This window comes from Camelus ferus, chromosome 6 (genome assembly GCF_009834535.1).
Source record: "Camelus ferus isolate YT-003-E chromosome 6, BCGSAC_Cfer_1.0, whole genome shotgun sequence".
Classification (NCBI taxonomy): Eukaryota; Metazoa; Chordata; class Mammalia; order Artiodactyla; family Camelidae; genus Camelus; species Camelus ferus.
This window is the reverse complement of record NC_045701.1, coordinates 32881449-32908864: the sequence shown is the minus strand read 5'-3', so window position 1 is coordinate 32908864 and position 27416 is coordinate 32881449. Positions and strand designations below refer to the sequence as shown.

The 27416-nt window shown below is 42.5% G+C and overlaps 1 long non-coding RNA gene across 3 annotated transcripts; it reads right to left on the bottom strand.

Annotated features, from left to right (window-relative positions):
- LOC116664199 lies at nt 1–27416 on the bottom strand. Of its 3 annotated transcripts, XR_004320588.1 has the most exons (6): nt 27245–27416; nt 8989–9035; nt 8132–8373; nt 2105–2327; nt 1890–2005; nt 1–633 (listed from the first exon to the last, which is right to left on the bottom strand). It is a non-coding gene; the product is annotated as an uncharacterized LOC116664199 (long non-coding RNA). The 3 variants fall into 3 exon arrangements; XR_004320587.1 differs by lacking the exons at nt 8989–9035; nt 27245–27416 and having other exon boundaries at nt 8132–8777; XR_004320586.1 differs by lacking the exons at nt 8132–8373; nt 8989–9035; nt 27245–27416 and having other exon boundaries at nt 2105–2776.

Genomic DNA, 27416 nt, shown 5'->3' with positions numbered 1-27416 from the left:
CTCAAGGTTCCTGGGTTGTGCTCCAAATGTTGGGGGAAAAGGATGCTGTATATTGGATTCCTTTAAACTCCATCACCCTCTTGGTCCAATGCCAATCATCATAATTGATCACACAGAATGTATATTAGGCCTATTTTGCCGACCACGCAGTTCTTAGTACTTTTTTCTACACCATTCATCCGTCTGTAGTCAAGGTCCCTTGCCTCATTTAATGAAGCATAGGTTTATAGTATACTGGAACGGTGACAAGGGTCGGACATGTCCCACACGGGACAGTTTGGGTGGAGGCTGGGCCACATCTAGGATCCCAATGGTGGTCCCGCTGCGGGATGGGCCACAGGCAGTGAGCAGGGCTGCAGGCTGTGCTGTGTTCTGTGTCTTTCTATAGGGATCGCTTTCATTTGTGGGGCCCCTCACCTCAGTCAGCTACTTCTTAATACAGCCTCTGGCTGCCTCCACAATTGTGTCCAGAATCACCTGATTTCTGTACCCTCTCCATCCAAATGACCCTCACACTCTCTCTGGGAGAGGAAGACATGGCCGTCAGCCTCACCCCCCATGTCTCACTAACCTTTGTGGTGCATATACCATGCTCTGCTCCCCTCCAGGCCTTTTCTTTTAATTCTTAAGAACCTAGTTTGGAAGCCAAACAAAAATGAGTATTAACCATTTCTTTCTCTTTCCATCTGAATGTTCTAACTGGGCAAAGGGTCCAGACATATAGCAAAGTACAGTGAGCACAGAGATTAATATTTCAGGATTCTAGGTCAGGACATGAGCTTGCCCACACTGTCCCCCAAGGTCTCACAATCCTTTTAAAATCCCATTCCATTAGAGTCGTTCCACATAAGGAAAACCTTCACTATCGAATCTAGTCAAATGACGGTGCTGGCGGTTAAGTCAGGAGGTCTTACAAATGAAGGCGCTACAGCTGGAAGAGGTTAAGCCACGTGTCCAAGACACACTGCCAGTTAGAAGTAGGGCTGGGATTCAGCTCCAGGCTGCAGAACCGTCACCTGGGGTGACTCAGGATTAGTTGGCAGCCAGCTCAGAGCAAGATCTGGACACAGGGCAGAGGTCAAAGCAGGGAGGACGCTTCTTTCTAAAATGAAAGAGTCACAGGGGAAGATGGGAGAGGGAGGACAAGAGGAATGCGGGCCTGATTTTGCTCTGTGTGGGTGAGCGCACCACCCTTCTCCTAAAGCACCACGTCCCAGGAGGACCCTCTTTAGATGCCTTTTGATTGTTTCTCTTTCAAAGCTATGTTCCAAGACTAAGAATTTTCCCACCTGCCTTTATAAATAGGATATAAAGGTAATATAGAAAATTTAGGGCTGGGGTGAAATGCATATTCTAAGGAGGTGGAGCTGTGCGTGGCAGACCCTGAGGCTGCAACAGGTACTAAAAGCCCACCATCGGTGTCATTCCCCTTCTGGGCTGTTGTCTAGTTAGTTGTAATATGTTTTCAAATCATCCAGATCAGCAGAGTGCTGTTTTGATGGGACTCTGAGGAGAACTCCCAGGTGGGTTTTAGAGATATAATGGGAAAAATTGCTGATGCTTGGGGGATTTTGAAATATTGGCCTTACACTTACAACCTCAGAGAAAATGGATGCTTGATGGGCTTTTCAAAGCTGGATGGAGGACAAGAGTGTGTTTTTTCCCCCAGCTGACTTTTTAGATTCAAGGCTCACATGCGCGGGATCATCCCAAGGGGATTTTAGCCATTCCTGCCAACTGTAACTGTGGCTAGATCATAACTGGTACCCTGAATAAGGTTCAAATTGAGCAGCAGCTTCAGCAAGAGTGGCTGTCCTGAAATGCTCTTTATCCCAATGAGGACAATCATAGTATAAAATTTAGATGGCACTTTTCAGTCTATTACACACCTTTTTAACATCTTAATCCTCACATCACTTAAGGAAACAGTCAGTGGAGAAACTACGGAAGGCTGTGTTCCCCAATGCCAGCTACTTAAAGAGTGATCCAGAAACTTGGTTCCCATCTGCAACAATATAAGTAAAGAAACTGAGGACAAACTTTGGGAAATTTCAGAGCAATTTGACAGAATAATTTTATATCTTATAATAAAAAGAGGTTTTACCTGTTTTTTGTTTGTTTGTTTGTTTTTTTAATGCTGAGTTTCACAGCCCCAAGTGCAGTCAAGATTCAGTCGCTCTCCAGTTCCAGCACAGCTGCCTCTCCCGCTGACCTCGGCTTGCATCCAGTCTTCCCTCTTGACACGCCAGCCCCACTGGTCCTCTTCACGTTTCTCGAGCACACGGGGGCTTCCACCTCGTGGCCTTTGAGCCCACTGTTCCCTCTGCCTGGAATGTTGTTGCCCAGCTCTGTGCCTGGTTGGCCTCTTCTCATTCAATCCACTCCTGAGAAGCTTCCCTCACCAGTCATACTAAAGCAGGTACCCGGGACCTCTCTTTCCCCTTTCCCTGTTTTATTTTCTTCATAGCAGCCCTTACTGTTATTACCTTATTTATTCATTATTTAACCATCTCTCTCTCCCATTATGATGTGAGAATCTTGTCTTCCTTGTTCACTGCTGTGTCCCAAGCACCTACCACTGTGCCTGGCACATTGGACACACTCCAGACATATTTAGCAGGTGAAGGAGAGGATGACAATGGATGAGATGCCCAGTGCTGCTTGATAAGGGGCCACCACTCCACTCATCCGTGAGTGACCACACATTCACAGGGTTCTGGGCGCCTTGGAGAAGCGCGTCAGTGTATCCCCCCAGTGTATCAGCCTTGCTAGGGGGACAGCATTTGGCCTCATAGTTGGAAAAAAGAATTGCATCTGTCACATACCAGCTGGTTTCCCAGATAGTGAGGCGAGTCACAGAGCTTTCTCGTTTTAGGTATAGTTATGGTTTCCTAACCCATTTCTCTCAGTAGTGTCCCGCTTTTATTTTTATTGAAGTGTAGTTGATTTACAATGTTGTGTTGGTTTCTGGTGTACAGCATAGTGATTCAGTTATACATATATGTATATTCCTTTTCATATTCTTTTCCTTATAGGTTTTTACAAACTATTGAATATAGTTCCCTGTGCTATACAATAGGACCTTGTCCTTTATCTTATATATAGTAGTTTGTATCTGCAAACCCCAAACTCCTGATCTATCCCCACTTTCCCCTTTGGTAACCATGAGCTTGTTTTCTATGTCTTTGAGTCTGTTTCTGTTTTGTAAATAAGTTCATTTGTGTCATTTTTTTAGATTCCACATATAAGTGATCTCATACGATATTTGTCTTTCTCTGTCTGACTTATTTCCCTTAGTATGATAATCTCTAGGTCCATCTAAGTTGCTGTGAGTGGCATTATTTCATTCTTCGTTATTCCATTGAGTAGTATACCATTGTGTGTGTGTGTGTGTGTGTGTGTGTGTGTGTGTACCAAACTTCTTTATCCAATCACCTGTTGATGGACATTTAGGTTGCTTCTTTGTCTTGGCTATTGCAAATAGTGCAACTATGAGCATGGGTGTGCATGTATCTTTTCGAATTAGAGTTTTTGTCTTTTCTAGATATATGCCCAGGAGTGGGATCGCTGGATCATATGGTAAATCTGTTTTTAGTTTTTAAAAGAATCTCCATACTGTTTTCCATAGTGTCTGCACTAAATTACATTCACACCAATAATGTAGGAGGGTTCCCTTTTCCCCATACCCTCTCCAGCATTTATCATTTGTGGACTTTTTAATGATGACAGTTCTGTCCCATGTGAGGTGATAACTCATTGTGGTTTTGCTTTGCACTGCTCTGATAATTAGTGATGTTGAACATCTTTTCATGTGCCTATTGGCCATCTCTATGTCTTCACTGGAGAAATGTCTGTTTAGGTCTTCTGCCTATTTTTTGACTGGGTTGCTTGTTTTAGTGTTATTGAGTTGTATGGGCTGTTGTATATTCTAAAAGTTAAGCCCTTGTCAGTTGCATCATTTACAAATATTTTCTCCCAGTCTGTATGTTGCCTTTTAATTTTGTTTATGGTTTCCTTTGCTGTGCAAAAGCTTATAAATTTAATTAGGTCCCATTTGTTTGTTTTTGCTTTTATTTCTATTGCCTTGGGAGACTGGCCTAAGAAAACATTAGTATGATTTATGTCAGAGAATGTTTTGTCTATGTTTTCTTCTAGGAGATTTATGGTGTCCGGTCTTATGTGTAGGTCTTTAAGCCATTCTAAGTTTATTTTTGTGTATGGTGTGAGGGAGTGTTCTAACTTCACTGATTTACATGCAGCTGTCCAGCTTTCCCAGCATCACTCGCCAAAGAGACTGTCTTTTCTCCATTGTATATTCTTGCCTCCTTTGTTGAAAATCAATTGACCGTAGGATTGTGAGTTTATTTCTGGGCTCTCTATTCTGTTCCATTGATTCATATGTCTGTTTTTGTGCCAATAAGTGGTGACCCATTTTTAATGACTGTCATTTCTCTCATTTTTCTTTGAAGTATTACTACTCACAGACTCTGGCCTGTCCTGGTTTGCAGGAGTTGAAAAGTAGGTCTGAGGAAAGTTGAAGAGAACCTCCGACACAGCACAGGAAGGTCAGGTCCCTGTACTGGAGCTTCCCAAGATAATATGGTGGAATTTGTTAAGACTCCAGGTAATCACTATTCATGTGCTTCATCCACCAGAATCTTAGAACCTTCCCCAGGGGTCCTGTGGTCCAACTTTCAACCTAGTGCGACACCTTCCATGACACAGTAATAAACAATCGTCTGGCCTTTGCGTGAATAGATTCAACAACATTGCAAGGCAGACGGCCCATATTTTACCCCTGGGAAAACTTTTCTGAGGAGATTTTCCAATAACATCGATTCTTTCTTCTTCTTTTAAACTTTCTCTGTGGGCAGTTGGTAGATATTTTCCAGCTTGGGATGCAGGCCATATGGAGTGAAATATTTAGAAATGTTTAGAGCTATGTTGTCCCTTATGAAAACGAGATCGAGAATAACCTAAGAGAAAATCTAACACCATTGGCTTTTCCATTCATAAGCATATGCTGCTTGGCACTTCCCTGACATTCTGTGAGGTGAGGGAGCCTGGAGTTTAAATTCCATTTGCATGTTATCCCACTGTGATGGGAAATTATTTCTCCTTGGCCGACTCTTATCATGCAGATTGCTCTAAAATCAGATTACAGCTGTTCGTTTTGATTGATTAGTTAGTTCTGCCTTAAAAAAAAATCACTTATATATTTTATCAGTGAAAATAAAGCTGAGGAAGCAAACATAACACTTTCTGGTAGGTTTCTGAGCGTTTTAAGGAGAAACTGGGCAGACATAACCCCTATACACACGTGAGACAGAAACAAACTTTTAAAAAGCATGAGTAAATCTGTCAAATAACCCAAGGGGACCCAGAACTTAATTAAATGCAAATTAATCGATCTGTGCAGCATGGAGCACCCTTTAAATGCCAAGTTATTCATTAAATGGCAGGAGCTGCAGAGGATAGAGAATGAATAGAACTTGTTCTTGAACATTAAAGGCGCCCAAAGAAGCAGCCTGCCTGTTTGCCCCCAGCCAGGAAGATCATTTCGTGTGTACACTTCATGCTCTAGCCAAGTGTCCTGGGCTACTTACAAGGATAAGAGAAGTAGGGACGTAGCTTTAGGGAGATGTCATGTATATTCCAGGCCTTGGGGCCAGATATCCTGGTGTAAGTCCCAGCTCAGCACGTACTAGTTTCATGACCTTGGAAGCATTTTTTAACCTCTCTGTATTTATTTCCTCATCTGCTACATGGCAGTACTATTTTTCTTGTAAGGCTGTTGGGAAGATTAGAGATAACCTATGTAAAGCCCCTAGAACAGCGTGTAGCCCACGGTAGCATGCGCCAGCTGCGGGGTCTGGGTTTGGTTTCCCCTGTCCAGTTGCAGACACGTTTGCCGGGAAGTCAACTTTCATTAGTTCCTAAGTTTATCTTGCTGGAAGGTGACATTGGAGAATCTGCGCCAAGACAAGCTGCAGAAACCCTTTCCAGCCCTTCGTTCCTTAGCAAGGGCTGCGGCGCTGCGGAGGGGTTGATTCCGGGCAGGGGCTGAGACCACGCCGCGCAGACAGACGCCGCGGAGGAGGCGGGTGAGAGGCGGCGAGGGAAGAAAATCCGGGATAATGTGTTTAATCTGATCCGTTCCCTGGAGTCATTAAAATGCATCCTCCCCTGGACTCTGAAATTCTTGAGCTGAAATAATCAGTCCAACAGGCTTTTTGCTGAAGGTAGTGGAAGCCGGCTTGATGCGTCCGAAATCTCAGGCCTGTTGAAATACTGCCCTCTTGTGTTGCGGGATGGGAGCAGCTTCTTTGGGAACCGGCTCAGCCTCCGAGCCTCTTAGAGGCTATTATGCTTCCAAACTAAACCCCAAAGCAAAGACGACCTAAATGATCCACCTAATGTGTGGGCTTAGAATGGGGGTGCTAGAAGTCCAAGCCCTTATTCGCTTGACAGAATTCTGAAGGAATTACGAACCTCTACAGCATCCTCTCTACAAGGGAGAAGAAAAACACTTGAGAGAACTGACAAACTCCAAACAGGAGCTCTCTGTTTCCCTCCCTCTCTGCTTCTACTCTCTAAGAGACTAGAATTTGAATGTTCACATACCCAAAAAAGGTAAAATAATAATAATAACAATAAAATAAATTATTTAGAACAAAACCCGTTCTTGTAAACATTTAACGGTAGCTTTGATTAGTCATTATTTTATCTCTTTCTGTGTCTCAGGCTTTGTCCTAAGTCCCAGGGATGCAGCTAGGGCAGATAAACATGGTCCCTGCCCTCCTGAAAGGTACAACCACAAATCCTGGGCTTCAAGCTATTTGGGATTTTATCCACCCTGGAGGGCAGAGAATAGTAATGCTCCCAACGTCTAATAAACATTCTAAGAGAAAATAATCCACGATAGCTCAAGGCTCACTAGGAAATATTAATGCCAATTCTCCCTGAGCCAGAGTTGTCTGAATACCTTGGAGAGCTCTTTTTTCCCTCGGATATCATTCATGAAATAGAATTCTCCTCCTTCAAATTCTGGGGTTTATCCACATTTTCAGCTAAAGGGACGGATTAGTCTTCAGGTAAGTAGAATAGGGAGCTACTTGGTTTGAGTCATGCTTGTCTTAATCTCCTAGAAATCATATTCCTTTGTCTTAAAGAATTAGCATCTGCAGGAGTCCTCTGCGGAAATGTGCGTGTTCCCGCACATGGAGCCTCATTCCATGTTAGTTATTAACGCTCACGGCGAGATTGATTTGTTAAATCCTTCCTAACCTGATGGCTAAAGCCAGGGAGGCTCAGAATAAGTACATTTTTAAAAATAACTTTTTCTGACTTTATAAATAATAAATGGATACAAACTACCATGTTCAGAACAGATAAACAATAAGGTCCTACTTTATAACATAGGGAACATATTCAATATCTTGTAATAACCTGTCACAGAAAGGAATCTGAAAAAGATATATATAAAACTGAATCACTACTCTGTACACCAGAAACTAACACAACATTGTAAAACAACTATACCTCAGTAAAAACTAAAAAATAAAAATAATAAATGCTCATTGTAGAAAACACGGGTAATAGAGAAAACTCTAAAGAAGAAAATTATTCCCACCATGAGAGAACTAATCTTAACATTTGATTCTTTTTTCCAGCTGTATAATTATATAGATACTGAGGTCTAGGCAAAATGATGCTCACCTCATCCCACTCCTTGCAGAAGTCCAAAGCCTGCCCCCAAATTTATGTACATTGAGAAGGAGTGTACTGGGGGGGGGGGGGTTGTAATTAGGTTTATTTATTTATTTAATTATTTTTTTAATGGAGGTTCTGGGGATTGAATCCAGGGCCTGGTGCATGCTAAGAACACACTCTACCAATAAGCTATACCCTCCCTCTGAGTTCACTTGTTCATTGTCAGTTCTTAGTTCCAGACTTTACCTCCACAAATGCTCTCTCTGCTCTTTACCAGGTCTGCCTCCTTCCCTCCAGCATACACACTCGTGGATGTGCACACACAACACACACACACACACACACACACACACAACGCCACTCACAGCAAATATTTGTGCCCGTGGCAAGCTGAAGATTAGGGAGGAGAAATACATACCGTGGTGAGCAGCTTCAAGCATGACACCAGTCAGACCCTTCTTATGGTTCTCTGCCAGAGAATCCCCGCCAGCCACCGCTTGCCCAGCTGTCCTCAGCCTGGGAGTACCTCCCTTGCTCTCGGTCCTTGATCCTGGCCTCACACAAAGCAGTTCAGCCACTTCCTGCTGTTGCTCAAGCTCCAACCAGCTCTCCCACCCTTGGGTCTTCCCTCTCACTCAAAGTCTTATACCAGGTTATTTTCTGAAACAAGGATAGTTTGCCCCTTAAGAGGACTGTTACTATTGGCAGATAAAATAATGAAATTTCCACCCCATTCCATTTTTTAGGGATATTGTATGGGTTGGGATTCTTTTAAAAATAAATGCTATTGGGAGCATTTCACCATGTCAGTAAAAATTACTTGAAAATGTATGTATCACATAATATTTCATCATCAGGATGAGCTAGTATTCCAAGGACATGACATGAGAGGGGGCAGGCCTCAATGGGCACAGGAGGATGGGAGTTAGCAGGGAATGTGGAAAGGGGCAACACATTACAAAGAGGGGTAGAGACATAGCCAACATCTTTGGGACATTCCATAATTTATCTTAGGCTCAGCTCTTAGGGCCAGCAATGTCCTCAGCACCCCTTTTGCTGAGACACTAGAAATGTAGAACATTCTTAATGAAGATAGCAACGCCAACAGTTGATATTTAAACACTGGTAACTGTGAGGTTGAAGCAAGAGGTGGATAGAATACAACTTCTTGAAGGTGAGAGTGTATCCGTTATTATCTATGCTAATGTACCACATGGTACACACAGCTGGAAATCAACACGTTTAAGATAAAATTCTGGAAAAGGTGACGCTTACCTGGCTTTTTACAAATCCTGAGTATTAGAAACTTCACCTTGTGGAATCTAAAAAAGGAAAGAAAGAAAGAAAAGAGAACACTAATGAACTCATCTACAAAAGAAACAGACTCGCAGAAATAGTTAACAATTTTATGGATACTGGGGATAAAGAGGGTGGGAAGGGATAAATTTGGGAGTTTGAGAGTTGCAAATGTTAACCACTATATATAAAAATAGATTAAAAAAACAAATTTCTTCTGTATAGCACAGGGAACTATATTTGATATCTGTTATAACCTTTAATGAAAAAGAATATGAAAATGAATGTATGTGTATGTGTATATATATATATATATATATGACTAGGACATTGTGCTGTACACCAGAAATTGACACATTGTAACTGATTATACTTCAGTTAAAAGGAAAAGAAACTTCACCTTAGTTGAGTCCCTCCTGAATATGTATTTATATAACAGCACCAAGAGGGATTCTTTAACTCGAAACTTTATGAAGATAACAAAAGGATTTGATGGGAATATCTGGGTCTTTGCAAGAAATTAGACCCACATATAATTTTCTGTACAAACAGCAACTCGTTACAGCATGACCTGCAGATCAGTCAGTCCCGTGTTTCTACTCTCGTTTGTTGTTCTTATTCTCAAATTCCACCTAATCCCAGATTCTACTTTGCTCTCCTGACATTTCCTGGAGCTTTCTCTCTTACAGAACTCTCTAATTTTGAGTCCCACTTCCTAGTAACCCCGTTAGATGACTGGAGGCAGCACCTCGCAGTGGAAAGAGCACATCCCAACACTTCCATCAAAGAACTAGGGTATCCTAGGCAACTCTCAACTATTGCAGTTTTCTTATTTACACAATACTCAAAAGTGGGTTTGGGAGACAAGAGAAAAACCATCTTCAGCATCAATTCTAATCATTCCTAAATCTGATCTGAGTAAAGGAGTAAATAGATAACTACAAAAGATTATTGTTTAACCCCAATAAAAATATTTCCTTAGCATCTACCTTAAGCAATTCTGGATTGCAACAGAAAAGAGGAGTTTGAATGTTCATTGGTGGGCAGGTAAACAGGTTAAAAGTTAGCAAAAATATACCACTGAACAGACTGACCACAACTGGTTCATTGAAAATAAATAATCTATACAGCTGCTGTGGAAAACAGTATGGAGATTCCTCAAAAGACTAGGAATAGACTTACCATATGACCCAGGAATCCCGCTCCTGAGCATATATCCAGAAGGAACCCTACTTCAAAATGACACCTGCATCCCAATGTTCATAGCAGCACTATTTACAATAGCCAAGACATGGAGACAGCCTAAATGTCCATCAACAGATGACTGAATAAAGAAGATGTGGTATACTTATACAATGGAATACTATTCAGCCATAAAAAAGACAACATAATGCCATTTGCAGCAATATGGATGTCCCTGGAGAATGTCATTCTAAGTGAAGTAAGCCAGAAAGAGAAAGAAAAATACCATATGAGATCACTCATATGTGGAATCTAAAAAAAAAAGAACATAAATACAAAACAGAAAGAGACTCATAGACATAGAATACAAACTTGTGGTTGCCAAGTGGGGAGGGCAGGAAGGGATAGACTGAGAGTTCAAAATTTGTAGATACTGACAGGCATATATGTAGAATAGATAAACAAGATTATACTGTATAGCACAGGGAAATATATGCAAGATCTTATGGTAGCTCACAGCGAAAAAAAATGTGACAATGAATATATGTATGTTCATGTATAACTGAAAAATTGTGCTCTACACTGGAATTTGACACATTGTAAAATGACTATAACTCAATTTAAAAAATGTTTAAAAAAGAAAAAGAGAAAGAAAGACAGTAAATAATCTAAGGGATGTATTCTAAGTTCCTTCAGTAATGTGATAGTTCACTGAATGTTACTGTGGTTGTGGAGGTGAGTCTACTACAAGCAATGACCAAGGGACCTGCATTCTTTCCACTTGTAGTCATGTAGTAGTCATACCTTCTGCAACATGTGCCCATGGAAGAGGAAGTATGAGTGGAGAGAGCAGAGAATCACACAGGTGGTTTTATGCTCATCCTGGAGGTGGAGCACATCACCGCTTCCCGCATCTTATTGGCCAGAATGCTGTCACGTAGTGTGAACTGACCTGTGAGAATCTGGGAAATGTAGCCTTTCTCTGTGCCTAGGAAAAAGAAACTGGTGAACAACTGACAAGACTACTTACAAATGAGCTGTTCCTTGTTTCCACCTTAACACCATCTGTTGTTGTGGGCCATTTAAAGAGCTGTTCATTGTACAACCAATTGGATTCCATAATCCAGATCTCTCCTTGACAGCTAAAATAGCCAGAACGTGGTATATGGAAGCACAAAGACACACACATCCTCCCTCTCATTCTCTCGCTCCCTCTCTGTCTCATTGCTAGCAGCAAACGTGCTAACAGCATAGTTGATTTGTTATTAATTATTAATATTAACAATGGATCCTCATAATAGCATAGCTCTATGTCAGACACTGGGCTGTGGGCATTATCTCAATTGATCTTCACAAAATCATGTGAGGCAGTCATTAATTAATTACTAGTTTCATTTTTACAGCTGAGGAAATGAGACTCGAGGTGATCTGCTCAAGGTCATACAACGATAAAGTGGCAGGGCTGGGACTCCCATCCGAGTCCATCTGGCCCTCAAACCAGTGCTCTCTTCACAGCTGTGCTGGCCCGACCTCCCGTTCCTAAAGACACCGCCAGAGTGAGGAGGAAGAAAAGCCCGTGAGGAAGGAACTTCGGGCTTTTCTGATCTTACTGCTGCCATGGTTCTAAGTGTCACTCTCCGACCCTCCCGACAGTTTTGCAGACGAAACCCAGACTGAAGCCCTCGGTGGCCCCGCTTTACAGATGATGCCCTCACTGCTCTGCTCAGCCTCAGAGCTCACCCCGCCTTGCACTCTGGCCTGTGGAATGCCCCCCACGTGGAGCACAGCTGTGAAACTCAGCCGGGGCCACCCCTGCTCACACTTGGTGTCCGACCACATGAAGTCTTTAATGCTCTCACGTAACACTTTCTCTCTCCACCTTGAAGGCAAACTTGAGACCAAAGCCATGCGTTTCCATCAGCACCTAGCACCGTATAAGGCACAGCAGAGGCATCTAAGGCACACGTGCCGATGTGGGCTGGGCAGCCCTGACCTCACTTCTGTACCTCAGTTCCCTCCTCCGTAATGTGAAGGGCTTTGGTGGGATAAGATGTAAAGGCTCACCCAGCCCTCAAGTCTACACTATCCCTGGGCCTTGCTCTTCAAGGGTGCCCTGTCCAAAAGCTTGGTCAACTTTTCCTGCCAAGCCAATGTCACCGAATGGTCACGGGGCGGGTATAGTCACACACTTGCTAGCTAACATTTCCAGGTGCATGTGACTATAACTGAGTTTCCACAAAGAAAATTGCATTTTAAAGTGACAAGAAGCCATTATTATAAAATGACTAATAATGCAGCAAAGAGCTGTAACGTGATTCTTGCCCAAGTCATTAATCAATTGATGTACTTTAGAGAGGAGCTTCCTTCTGCATGTCGCTAGTCATTTATTCAAATCAAGTAAATATTGTCCACATTGTCCACTGAGAGGTACAGGGTGATTTATTAAGGAATTGAGCAGATCACATTTGGAGGAATTGCACAATGAAGGATTCTCTCAATAAGGTGTTTTCAAGTTGTCAGGTGGGCTCTACCTGCTGTGCCATGTATTCGTGCATCTTGGGGCCTCTTAGTGTTCTGTCCAGTGGCCCGATGCAGTGAGGTTCAAGGCAACCTCCCTTGGCTCATGGGTCAGTTGCCATCACACCTGGGGACAACAACATTCAAGAGGCAATAGCTTGGCGACAAAGACACTAATACCCATTTGTACTTCTTCTTCAGTCAATGGCTTGCCTCCCTTTCTGGTTTATCAAATAATTAGTTACTTTGCAGAATCAAAAGCCTCACACGTAGGTGGCTTTCATTGGAACGTGGGGGTGTCCGAGCAGGACGTGCCACTTCAGCCTCGTTCTACGGCTGCCATCACTACCACAAGGAGGGGCCGGACAGAGGCAGGGTAGTTCTGGGGCCTCCAGCCAGTGACCTTTCACCACTTAGAGGGAAATGCTCGGAACAACACAAATGTGAGGCTACTGGAAAACTAGATGATGACCCACTTTATCACTAGCCAGAATAATAATAATAATAGCTGGAGGTCAGAGCAATCGATGAGTGCCAAATCAGGACAAAACTTAGACCAGGTTATATCCACCCAATTGCAAAACATCTAATACATTTGGGTAATATTTTTAAAGTACATCCTTTAACTTCAAGTAAGCATTTGATTTTTTTTTTTCCTTTCATATGGGCTGTTACAACATCCTAGAAACAATGCCTGGGACTTCTCTCAGGAGTTTCATGATCTGATTTTGCAAACTGGCTTCCAATCCACACACACACACACACACACACACACACACACACTCAGAGACACACACGCTGGCATACACTTAGAAAGCTTCTTCCCTTTGTGCTGTGTCATCCAAACACCTACATGGTCCCCTGGGCCCCTAGAAGGAATATTTCCAAGGCCTCTACAAGTGTGGAAGAATGCATCTCTGTCCTTTTGGAGAAATAATAGCACTAGAAGGGAGGGTCCACCTTTCCTTCTTGTCACAGTTTAATATCACTCGCAGATGAAAAATGAATGACTTTAGCACTGGATTAATTGGTGACGGAATGCTTCGTATAAATGTTTCCTTACAATCCATGCTTCCTGCTGACATTCACCGAGACTCCCTGAGTGTGTTACCACGAACTTTACCTCCTAAAGTTCCCCTGATCTGCCCGTTTCTCTGCATCTTCATTCTTCCACCATCAGGAATAGTAATCGTGTCCTAACGACCTCCCCACCTCTGCACTTGCCGCGCCCCCTCACAGCAGCCACAGTGAGCTTGATCAGCCCAGGTCTTCCCTGCGGTTGACTACTGGCGCTATTGACCCAGTGGAATCATCACTATGAACCAAAGTCGCGTCTCTGCCTGTACGTCTTCAGCCTCGTCTCTCTCTCTGCTCCCCGTGTTTCTTACTCAAGAAACCAGGCTTTTTCAGGCCCTTGTCCGTGCCAGCCTCCTCCCTCCCCTCCGCCTTTGCCCACGCTGTTCTCTTGGTCTGCCTGCCCTCCCACCCTCAGCCCACCCCCGCCTTGCCCCTACTCCCTCTTCAGACTTCCCATTTAAGTGCTACTTCCCTGGGGAAGCCTTTCCTCCCTCCCCAGACTAAGTCAGGACGCCTGCTTTATTTTCTTATTGTACACTGTCCTTTTCCTTCATAGCCTTTCTCAGCTGCAGTGAAGGACTGTGTGCATGTGAGCTTCACAGCGGGCTCGTCAGAACAGCAGAACAGCCCAGGGCCTGCGTGCCCGAGTCAGACTGCACCACTCAGATCTGAGCACCGCCCTTTCCTAATGTCCTGGGTGAATCCCATCGCTTGTCTATGCTTCTGTTTCTTCATCTGCCAAATAGCATTAATTAACAGCATCTATTTCACAGGGTCACTTAGGACATTAGATGTGGTAACAAGTAGCCTGTGCCTGGCATATAGAATGCACTCAATACATATTAGGAAGAAAACCTTGGTAAGCTCCAAATACTTGTTTGCTGAAAGAACAAGTGCTTTTCATAGAAAATGGGGATAAGAGCTTTTGTCCTGCCACCACTCGAGGTGGACTGAAGATGAAATAAATTGCTGATTGTGAAAAGGCTCTATCTCACGTGGAGTCCTGCCAGACTTAAGCCTATGTGGCTTGACCAAAATATCTCAGTGATTTGTTTTAAAAAACAAAAAACAAAACAAGAGCAAGGTTGAAGCAGAGCTGGCTGTTCTGTTGTCTCCTATTGTGAAGAAGTTTTCCCAGCAGAGCAAAGGCCACACCACCCTCATTCCCACCAAGAGAGGCGTCACGGGAAACACAAAACTGCTTCCCAGGAGGTGCAGAGAAAGCAAGAACAAGGAAGCTTCCCCAGGCTCTCCTTGGACTGGGTAAACACAGTCTTTCCAAATTCAGGAGCTGACAGTCTAGCACTTTACCCCTGGGGAAGATATTAGCCCTCAGCAAATGAATGGACCTTGAAGTTTTCCTTCAGGGGAACAGGTCCTACTTAAATCTCTGCAACAGCTGGATGCTCCCATACAGCAACAGCAGGAGCAGTGAAAGTCACTGCGATGAGTGACAGAGGCCCCTAATTAATCAAGCTACTCCTCAGCCCATCCACAGCCAATGCATTTTCTCTAATTTAGTTCAGTGCCACATGGAAGCATATATTCCTGCTATGAATAGAGTTCTGGAGGTTTATGGGTTCTGAGGGCTGGCAGGCATCTTAAGGCTATTGAACCCAAAAGTCTGTTCCATGCACATCCATGATTCTCTCCTCAGTATGTGGCTAAGCTGAGGGTCCCAGCCTTCCTGGATGGGGTCCCTTAGCATAAGGATGGGCAGACCTCAAGCTGAGCTCCTGGTGGATCTGCCCAGTGGGGCTCTGAGACAAGGGAGGAGAGCCTAATGCACAGCAATGACATGGCCAAGGTGGTTGGAACAAAGGAAGGACACTGGGGGCAAAGGAGAATTTAGACGAAGATTTTAATGCATTAAATCTTAAGAGATTTCTGGGACTAGAACTCAAAGAGTATCAATGACCAGGGGCCAGGCACAGACAGACTGGACTGGAGGAATAGGTAGAAGCCTGATTAGAATGGGGCACTGGGTGCCTCTGAGCATCCTCCTGTGAAGCAAACACCAGTGGGCTACTGGCTGTCATTTGAAGCTTCCCCTTCCAAGCAGCGCTATCAGAGTTTGCTGCCTTGGGGTGGCGGGTGGGGGGCACTGTTTGTAAAACAGCAAATGCACTGGCCCTCGTGCGTTATTCATAGGAATGTACAGTGGTGGAACTGCTGTGGGAAACTATTTGGCAGTTCCTCAAAAAGTTAAATATAGAATAACCGTACAACCCAGCATTCCATTTACCCAGAGGAACTGAAAGCAAGGATTCAGACCAGGTACCTGTACACCAATGTTCACAGCAGCGTTATTCACAATAACCAAAAGATAGGAACAACCCAAGTGTCCATCAACAGATGAATGCATTAACAACATGTGATGTGTCCATAAAATGGAATATCATTCAACCATAAAAAGGAATGGCACTCTAGTACATGCTATAAAATACATGAACCTTGAAAACATGATGCTAAATGAAAGACTCTAGACCCAAAAGGATAAATATATAATTCCACTTACATGAAATATCTAGAATAGGCAAATCCGTAGTGACAGAAAGTAGATTACAGGTTACCAGGGGCTAAGGGAGGGAGAAATAGGGAGTCATTTTTTTAATTACTAAGAGATTCTCTTTGGGGTGATTCTTAAAGTTTTGGAAATAGATAGTGGTGATGGTTGCACAAAATTGTGAGTGTAATGAATGCTGTTTCAATTGTACACTTAAAAATTGTTGAGATGGAAAATTTTGTTACGTTTATTTTTACTGTTTAAAAATAATATAATACACCAGAAAAAACTGAATGTACACTTTACACGGGCATATTGTATAGATGAATTATATCTCAGTAAAGCAGTGTTTTAAAAAAAAGGAAAAGCACTGTAGTGGCGCTGGGTCTATGCAGCCTTGCTGTGGGACGTGGTAAGAGCGTCAAACCCAAGCAAGAGGCTGGCTATTTCCCACTCCATTCACGATGGGATGTGGCAGCAAGGGCCCGGAAGCAGGGCAGGTGGCCCCAGGGGTCTGCGTGTTAACCTGGGGAAGCGCCTGGACAGAGGCTTGAAGTGAATGAAGTAGAGAGGGTGCCCGGAGGAGTGAGAAGCAGTTCACACTTCATACCAAGCAGCCTGTGTTGCTTCCAATTTTTCTTCTTTCTTTTTTAAAATTATTTTTTATTGAAGTGAAGTCAATTTATCATGTTAGTTTCAGGTGTACAGAAAAGCAATTCAGTTATACATATACCTACATACATATGTATATTTTCAGTTTCTTTTCTATTACGGTTCATTACAAGAAACTGAATACAGTTCCCTTGCTATAAAGTAGATCTTTGTTAGTTATCTAGTTTATATATAATAATGTATCTGTTAATGCCAAATTCCTAATCTATAGCCACCTCCTCTTTTCCCCACTGGTAACCACAGTTTGTTTTCTATGCCCATGAGTCTATTTCTCCAAGACTGATTCTTAGGAGAAGAGTGACTCCCCTCGACCACATGCACCTGCTGAGGCTCTTTAAGATAGCAGTTGTGGGTGGAACTTGAAAGGGGGCAGAGAGACAGATGTTTCTACTTCCCATGGGTGAGAGCTAGCAAGCTGGCTAAACCACAGTAAGCACATCGATGTGGCCACAGTCACACCCGACGTCCTGTGTACCCCATATGGTCAGTCCAGGGATACTTGGCACACAAGCGAAGTCAGGAATGAATACAGTGATTTAGATAACTTAAAAAATAAGAAAGGCGATTTTGCTGTATTATCTGAAGTTCCTATTTTTGTCCATTTCTAGTGTAAGTGGGTACACTAAGGAGTACAAGGAAATGGGGAAAATAAGCTGATTTTTATCAATGTGGAAAGATACCTGGATGGGCTGAAAGATAGACCCTTATCAGTCTGCCTGTGAACTTATAACCTCTATCAGCATTTGTAAAGAATGAGTCTGTACGTTCCTGATTCCAGGAGAAGGACACAAAATTATTGAGGTAAGAGATGTTGTTAAAACAGGTCTCTGCATTCTCAATGTTGGCCATGCTTCCTCAATCTAATTTCCATGTTAAAGTAAGAACCAATGGACAGACTGTCATTACAACTCTGAAGGACCCACCTGTCTACTGCTGTAATGCACTGGAATTGATGTATTTGGATTTCCATAAAAATAGAAGCGAGACATGTGGTGCAGCCAAAGGCCTAAGTACTATGGGGAAACCGATTATTTGGGATGCATTTTTTTGTTTTTAATTTATTTGGAAATTAATTTATTTGGAATTTAATTTGTAGTTAATTTATTTGGAAATTAACTGGAAATTTGGAAAAGATAATACATTCAATGAAACATGGGGATATAGAAGAAAGTCTCCCTCTCTGCACCCTTCCTTAGAAGCACCATTGCTGCCAATTCCTTCCAGAGACTCAGTCTGACTGTCAATAATGCCAAAAGTTTCTCTGCACTTGGGATGGGTCAACAGTCCTTAGAGAGTCCCACCACTTTTCAGATGGATATTTTGTCCAAAAACACAAATATGTGTATTTGTAAACACGTAAACACACACAGGTTAGTCAAAAGTCTCTAACAGATTGGAAGAAAAACATAGCAATGGATTTATCCCTGCCTATAAATAGAAAAAATATTTCAAAAGTTTATGCAACTCAAAACACTTAAATAAGTCATTAATGATTGGAAGGATTTTTCTGGCTGTGTTTCATTTTGAAAAAGTGGAGCTGTCCTATGGAAGTAAACGCACTTCTGTAGTGACTTGGACCCTGCATTCTGTGCGTGTGTGTAGAAATAGCCACCCAAAATAGCCATACATCTGAAACCATCTTTCTCCTGGTCCATTAATCTGCAGGGGTAATTTGAGTAGGCATTGATGATGATAAACACCACAGTTTAGAAGGTGTTAAACCAAGCTTATCAGAGCTCACATCGAGAAACAAATTAGGCAAACTGAAGTAATTTGAGCTAATGAAGTTTGATTCCAAACATCCAGATCAATTAAGCTTCAAGGGCTCGCTTGAGTTCTGCTCTGTAAGGCAGTGAGGAGCTGCTGCCTAGGGGACGAGGCTGGGAGTACTGCCTGAGAAGGTCTGAAAATCAAGGGGACAGACCATTCGGTGCTTCACAGATACAGTTCTCAGGTCTGTTTGAGGAGCACATCCTATTGAAACAAAGGGAAAGTGGCTGATGTGTTCACGTGGACCCTGCTCGTGGAGTCTTATAGGAGGCTAGGAAGAACAAGACTTAAGATACGCAGGGGTCAAATGTTTGGTAATGTTTCTAACGAGCTTGTTGTGCCTGGGCAGACAAATTGAAAGCACAGGTCCTGGTAACATGAGCAAGAGATGGGCTCAAAGAGAATTTGCCCGTTTCAATGGATGGAAAGTAAAACAGAGAGCTCCAAAATTCCAGGCTCTCAGGGCTGAACTTTGAAACTGTGCTCACCTCCCACCTGTAAAAGATAAAACTGAAAGGTGCTTTGGACTAGAAAGACCGTTTAACACAACCTCTCAGGGCAAAGACCAAACCAAGGGTCTTGCTGTCAGACCTATGTTAAGACTTCTGATAGGATTAAGATGGTTCCTGGTAATTCTTTCCCATTGGGGAAAATGGTTCCAGGAAAAGAGATCAAGGGTATGTTCCCATGATGGGGGAGGGTATAGCTCAGTGGTAGCGCACGTGCTTAGCATACACAAGGTCCTGGGTTCAATCCCCAATACCTCCCATTAAAAAAGTAAATAAATAAACCTAATTACCTCCCCCAACCTCCCAAAAAAGAGTATGTTCCCATGGAAGCATGGTATGCTCAAAATCCCTGTAATCAAGTTTGGAAAGAGAGGTATGTCTTGGAAAAAATAGTGGCTGTGTTTTACTGGAACATGGATCCCACCAGAATCAAGCAGATTAAAACAAACACCATGATAAAGTGTTTGAGAGAGTTGCACCGTGGACAGTGCTGCCAGCCTGTGACTATTTGAAATGTAAAACAACCCTTAGGCTAATGTTTCTGCGGGCAAGAACGTGATGAATTCAGGACGGAAGTAAATACATGTGATCAAGGATGGAATACAGTGGATGGAATTATTGTTCTCAATTATGTGCTCCTGCCTCTAATAGGATGATTTATCCTTACTCATTTTTGATCACATGAGTTACCTATGCACCTTTGTAGGGAAAATACGTCCCTGTATATGGATCCCAATATGATTTGGTCAGTGAACTAAGAGGGCATGGGCATGTCTGAGGAAAAGCTGTAAGTGTAATTTCATGGTTTCTGTTGTACTCTCTGGCTCTGTCCTCCACCGTAAGAACAACACAGTCTGGAAAAGGGCTCCTTCGTCTAGAATTAGAAGTCACACTGAGTCCAGGCAAGTTAAGCAGAGCCACAGTCGGCCCACAGCCTTCATGTAGCATTAACTATATATACATGTTTATTGTAAAGTATTGAGATGTTGGAGTTATCTGCTACTGCAGAAAGAGTTGATAATACAGTCATCAATGTATACGTAACGTATTTAAGACGGTAGAACTCAATAACCTCACTTAGGGAATAAGCATAAAGAAAAAGACTGGGCCCCAGGAAGAGGAGAGTCCAGGAAAACAGAATGAGAAGCCAAGGACAAAGATATCAGAGGAAAGTCACAAGAGAACTATCCTAGAGGTCAAGTTAACAAAAAAGTAAAAAAAAAAAAAAAAAAAAAAAAAAAAGTGCTTTATGAAAAAGGACGAAGTCCATAATGTCAAGTACACCCGAGGGTACAAGAAAGAAAAAAACACAGAAAAACGACGTTAAATTTAGCAAGAGGGAGAACATTGATGATTTTGACAAAGATGACCTCAGTGAACTGTGGGGGAAATTGGCAAGAACTAGAGATAATATGAGGTGAGAACGGGGGGCAGTAAGTATGAGAGACATTTTTAAAATAAATTTTCTATAAATGGAAGCAGATATGTGAAGAGGAGCGAGTTGAGAGGTTTAGGAAATTGTTTTATTTTGTTTTCCAGATGAGAAAATGTTTGCATGTTGATGGGGAGGATCCAATAGAAAGCCACCTTTTATTTCAAGGTATTATGAGAAACTAATGATGCTCACATGAGTGATAAACATTGCCAGATTTTATATTGATATTATTTGACCATACCATTTCCAGGAACCCAAAGAAAAATACGAAGATCCTGCAATGCCAGTTATCCTTGTCCCCCCAGTTCCCTGAGGCTCCTTAGGGAGCCAAAGACAAGGAAAAACAAATAATTTAAAAGATTGTTCGAGTGCCCAATACTCCCGCTCAAAGTCCTAACAACGGTTGGCTAAGACCTTACAGCTCAGGCCTCTCCTTCAAGTCCTGAATCTAATCCTTGGGATCTGAATCCCTCTAGAAAACTTCAGGAAGAAAGTCAATGGAAGAGCATGGTCAGAAACCAAGTGGTCTAGCATCCCCTTACACAACCCCACAGAGTGGGAGAGAGCAGGGAGAAAGGGCTATGTTTGCCCTTCTTATGTTACAGCGCCCCATCCCTTACCTATTAAGGCCCAGCCGGGGTCTTGACTTCCAATAATTCACAGTAGTGACTCTTCCTCCTTAAAGGGGCAGTCCACAAGGGTGTGGGCTGAGCTGGTCATGTCATGGCAAGTCTTCCTCGCCCTGTGTAGGTGACTGTACCATTCTCTGTGGGCAGCTCATTCATATTAAATTGGGAACCTCTGCAGACCATGCCTTAATCTAAAGACATGGCCTTCAGAGTGGAAATTTCAGACATCAAGGCACAGGACTGGCAGAAAGACTTGGGCTAATGCTCTGAACCCCTCCAACTCCCCTCACGGTAAAGCTGGTTCATGCAAAGTTCTGTCTCCTCTGGGACCCTGACACGTGCATCGCATAAAGGTTCTTCACTCTAAAACCTCCAGGAAGTTCCCTTATGATGTTTGCTCTGTCCTTCCCAGGATGCTCAAATCAGCCTTCTCTTTTCAAACAGCCCATAATTATTGAATCACTTCATTTTTATTGTAAAGAAAGAATAATTGCACCAGAATCCAGTGACCATGCTTTTTGGGCAGCTCAAAGGGAATTTCATAATTCAGAATTAATTAGGCAATAAGAGAGAACAGGAGGCATATTTTAGTGTTTTAATTCATGCCAAGTTCAAACTCATTCCATCTCTGTTGCCCAGTGTGAATAATTATGCCATTAATCCAAAGCGGGAGGAGAGCTATTGTGACTGCAACACATTTCTAAGCAAATAAAGAAAAATGTCACTTCTACCCTTCAACTAATGCTCTGAAAAGAGCTACATTATAATAATACTTTTATTTATTTATAGGGCATACATTCCCTAGAGCTCAATAAACTCTAGTATAAGCAAAATGCTAGTGAAAGAGGAAAAACAGAACTTTTCTAGCTAATTCTGAAACATTAGACAGGAAAAATGACTAAGGAGAGAGACTGAAAATTTAAGGAGAGCTTGGAAAAGAGCTAAAAAGAAGAGGCCATCAGGTGGCTTTTTCATTTCCCTCTTCCCTTCTGTCTCACACTCTCCCCACGGTGACGCAGGGGTAGCAGTCTGGAGGAGAAGTTTCATGCACACTTAATCAGCTCTGAACGTGACCCCTGACTCCAGTCATCCTTTGCTGTCAAGGCGATGCAGGTCAGCCTGCCCCCTTCCGCACTTCCAGAGACACTCCTGGTCACATGCGGTTTATTGAGCACAGAAGTAATAGGGGATCAGTGTGGTTCCCCATCCATACCCTCCTAAGAGGGATCAGAAACGCACAGAGTGGCCTGTGTGGGCCATTCCAGCTTCACAGTGTTGAAGAGGATACTGGGGATGGACAGGGGCCGATACTGCAGGAGCGAGGTTCACATGTCCTCTGAGACCGGAAGGAACTGAGTCCTCTGAGACCAGAAGGAACCCAATGCAGGCAGGGTCCCTGGATGCCAAGGAGACACAGAGGTAACAGGGAGCAGTCCACCCTGTCCTGACACTGGCCCTTCTGCATAGCCATGGTGTTGCTTGGCATACACACAGAGCTGCCCACTCCTGCCCACCGGAGCAGACAGGGGACCCTACAGCCACAAAGGCAGAGAAGATGAGCTGGGAGATAGGAAAAGACCTTCTTCTTAATGGCCCTTCAACCTAGCACAGTGTCTCAAACACAACAGGAGCTCTATCAGTGTTGCACCGCAAGAAGTGAAAAGCTCCAAGTCTGCCTCTCATTCTTTTTTCATTTGACTTAGTAAAGGAAAACTCTTTCTCTAATCACAGCACTTCTGACACCAAATGTGTAAGTTTTTCACACAAAGTAATTCTTCAACTTTGTGGATTTCAGCTAGGTGTCCTACAATTGAATTCATTCTGACATTAACAACCCAGGGTTAGTGAGATCCCATGAGTAAGGGCTCAGTCCCACAAGACTGTCCCCCCAACTTCAGCATCCAGTCACTAGTGTGTCCCCAGGTAACCCACATCTCTGGCTGATTTGGCTACAAACCAGGGGTTTCCATGGCCCCCTCCTCAGGTTCATAATTTGCTATAACAGCTCACAGAACCCAGGGAAACACTTCACTTACTATTACCATTTTATTCCAAAGGATATTATAAAGGATACAAATAAAGTAAAGGAGGGAATTAAGATCTGAACATGTGCTGTTCCAGAAAGAGGAAGGAGCAGGGGCACAGGCTTAAGGAACAGCAAGAAGGCCAGGGTAGCAGGAAGGGAGTGAGCAGTGGGGAGGATGGAGGAGGACAAGGTCAGAGAGTGGGCCATGGGAGGACTTCTGAGTTCAATTCTAAAGGATTTCTGAGTTTAATTCTAAAGGAGATGGGAGAATTTTGGAGAATTTTGAACAGTGGCATGCTATGATCCGACCTGGAGTTTTACAAGATCACTCTGGTTGTTTTGAGAGGAAGATGGTGGGGTGGCAGTGGGAGACAGGGGGAGAAAAAGAAGACAGACCATTTAGGACGTTACTGTTGTCATCAGGAGGGAGACAATGGTGGCTTGGACAAAGCAGCTGTGTCAATGATAAGTAGTTATATTTGGAATATGTTTTGAAGGTGGACCTAACAGGAATTACCAATGAATTAAAAGTAGGATGCAAGAAAGAGAGGGATCAAGAATGATTCCTAGGCTCTGGACCAATGCAACTAAGAGGATGGCAGTGCCGAAGCGGGAAGAGTGGAGGGAGGAATAGGTTTGGGAGGGAGAGAATGAATCAAAGTTCTGTTCCCCACACAGTTCCATGCACTATGCATATTGGACATATATGGAGAGCTTGGGCAGGCCAGGGGAGCGTAGAGGAAAGGTCAGAGCTAGAGACAGTGTCTCTACTATTTTGGGCTAAAATAAGATGAAACATTTGCACACGTAGGGATCTCTACAGCGCTGTGCGAGGGCAAATAATGACTAGACGCTTCCTCTCAGTTGCTATTATATCAAATGTGCTTATTAATATTTTAGCAACAAAAACTCCCTCCCACGTTCTAATTTTGATCTTCCAGTTAATAAATTGGATAATCGAAGTTTTAAGAACGTATATTTCTCTTGAAACGCAGTCATACTATTATTAGTAAAACTTTCTTTTCCCTGAATTGCTCCCTCGTGTGGGAACAAAAAAAAATGCTCGGGACTTGACAGTGAAAGAACTCAGTCTGGACACGAGAGGGCGCCATGCAGACAGTCGGGGAGCGCAGGGACTGAAGACGTGGCGATCGCGAGTTCCCAGACCCCTTCCCTTCCTTCTCTCCCCTAATTCATAAATCAGGGTTCCTAGACCGTGAATCAAGGACAGCAGTCCCCAGACCACCAGCGTGTGACCATTTCGGTAAGGGTGTAACAGGGCCAGGCAGGAATTTTTCAGAGAGAGCCCTTTTCAGTCCTAACGTTCATTAGAGGAGAAAAGGGAAAATACGGAGAGCATGAGGGAGGAAAAGGGAAAAAATAAGCAAGCAAGCAAAAAGGAAACCAAAAGGTGCCTCTTATGGGGAATGGGAGAATTCCAGAAATTCAGAGCCAGAAGAGGCCTCACTGACTACCTTGTTGAACCTTCTGTGTCCCAGGTAAAGAGGCTGGGGTGGCTTCCTGGGGTTAGAGTTCAAGGCCTTCCCAAGTTGCTTTTGCTCAGCCAATATTCTTCATCGACCCACCATGTTATTTTCATAAAGTGTATAAAGTTCCTTAGGTGCCAGCTAGATGTCACTGTATCCTCAACAAGCCCTAATAGGAGCATGCTCTATATTGCGAATTTAAAGTCCCCAATGCACTGTGATGTACCAGAGTAGAGTGCTACCAGGTCATCAGTGTGACGCTACCTCTCAGGCTAAGGGGCTAGATACAGGAAATCTGCGTTTGAGATGTAATTTCAATGATTGGTCTTGTGGTATAAACTTTAGAAGGGCTCTGGGGATTACCTGAGATTTCCCAGGATTCTTAAAAAATTAAAAAGCTTTCCCAGAATGCAGAATGGTAAACATAGAAGAATTGAAGTTACAGTATCACACAGATTTGGATTTAATCATGGCTTTCCTGGGTGGCTGACCCATGGGGCAATATTTCTAAACTTTCTTGGCTTCTCATCTATAAAATGAAAATAATAACAGTGCTGTATCAAAGGATTGTTGTGAGGATTAAGTAAGATATTGGTGATAAAGTTCCTAGTTTACTGTATCCTCTCAATTAGCAATTTGTAATGTTTATGTCAAACAAAAGGTTAATATCCTTAAACAATGAGTTCTTATAAATAAAAAGGAAAATGGACATAGGGTATGAACAGACAGTTCACCAAGGGAGATGAACATATGTAAATAAAATTAAGGTCACAATTAATGAAAAGCTGCAAATTAAAGCAACAATGGGAATGTTACGAGTAACGGGATTAATTGATGGCAAGTGCCTCCTGATGTGATGCACTGAAAAGAACTCAGCATCATGTCTGTGATATCCCAGCCAGAAGTCCATAATCTGGATCTAATCACAAAGAAACATTGAACCCAAACTGAGGGCTGTTCTACAAAATAACTGGCTGGTGCTCTTGAAAACTGTCAAGGTTATGAAATATAAAGACAGCTCAGAAACTGCTCCAGATTAAAGGAAACTCAAGAGTGACAAGATGAAATGCAATGCATGATCTTGTATTTTTTTTTTTTTTTTGCTATGAAGGACATTATTGAAACAAAGAAATAGGAATAAGTTATGTAGACTATATAATAGTATTATAGCAATTCTGATTTTAATAATGGGACTGTGTTTTTAAGAGAGAATTCCTTGCTTTGGGGGAAACACACTGAAGAATTTAGATGTGAAAAGGCAATGTATCTACAAACGACCTTTAAATGAGAGAGACATTCAGAGAAAAATAAATATAGTAAAATACTGACATTTAGAATATTGGTAAATGGTGTTCAGGAATTCTTGTATTATTCATGCAACCTTTTTATAATCCTGAAATTATGTCAAAGTGAAATATTTCTTTTTTAAAATTTATTCCTTCCTTTTCTTCACCCCACATATATAGTCAATCAACAAGTCCTTACAATTCTATTTCCTAAATATTTCAACAATCTAGTCCCTTCTCTTCATCTCCACGGCCACTGTCCTAATACAAACCACCCCTCTTGCGGGGACTGCAACAACCAACCAAAAATAGCAAATATCTTAATGGTATAATCTAAGAAGCTTCACCTTTCTAGAATTCTTTTTAATCAAAATTGTCTTTGAGGTCCTAACTTAGTAAGACAAGAGAAGGGAATAAATGTTACAAGGATTGGAAAAGGAAACAAAATAAAATTTCACAAATGATATGACTATCTACCTCTCTGTAGATGACCCAAGAGAGTACAAACTAATACAACTAATTAGACTTGACATGATCAATATGCAAAAATTAATTTCTATACAACCATTTAGAATATGTATTTTTAAAATAACCCAGTAGCAGTAAAGTTATAGAATTCCTAGGAATAAATCTAAGAAAGATACGTGCAGGTGAAAATAATAAACGTTTATGAAGGGCATAAAAGAAGGCTGAATAAATTCAAAAAACTTAATGTTGATGGATGACATAGCAGATCTACAAATTACCTATTTGAAGTCTATTCACCACCTATGTTTTTGCTAACAAAACCCCAAATTTGGGGAGAGAGGGAGATAGCAGTATGTTTTGCTAAGTTTTCTTGCAGAGAGACATAATTTTTGACAAAGTTCTGGCCAATGAGAGGTAAACAGATGTCTGGAATAGTTTCTTCTTTATTTTTTGTCTGTCTGTTTTGCTTTCTTGGAACAGGCATCACCCCTCTTTCTTCCTTTTGCTTATTAGAAATTAAATATGATGCCTAGAGTAGCTGCAGCCATTTTGTGACATGGAAGCAATAAGGATGGGGATGAAAAATCAACACGTACAAATAGAAGGCAAAGACTTGTGAGAAACTTGTGAGTGACATTGTGCAGTCACTGCAGCCACCCTGGACTACTCACCTCCAGACTGCTTGTCATATGGGAAACATAAACCATTATTGTTGTCTGTGCTGTTGCGGAAAAATGCGTTACAGCTTGGTGTTACAGCTCAGTTGGGACAGCAACCTGGATCCGGCCGACAAGCTCCGAGAGCTGGAGAACTCAGGTTTATTACACCACCAGGCACAAAGGA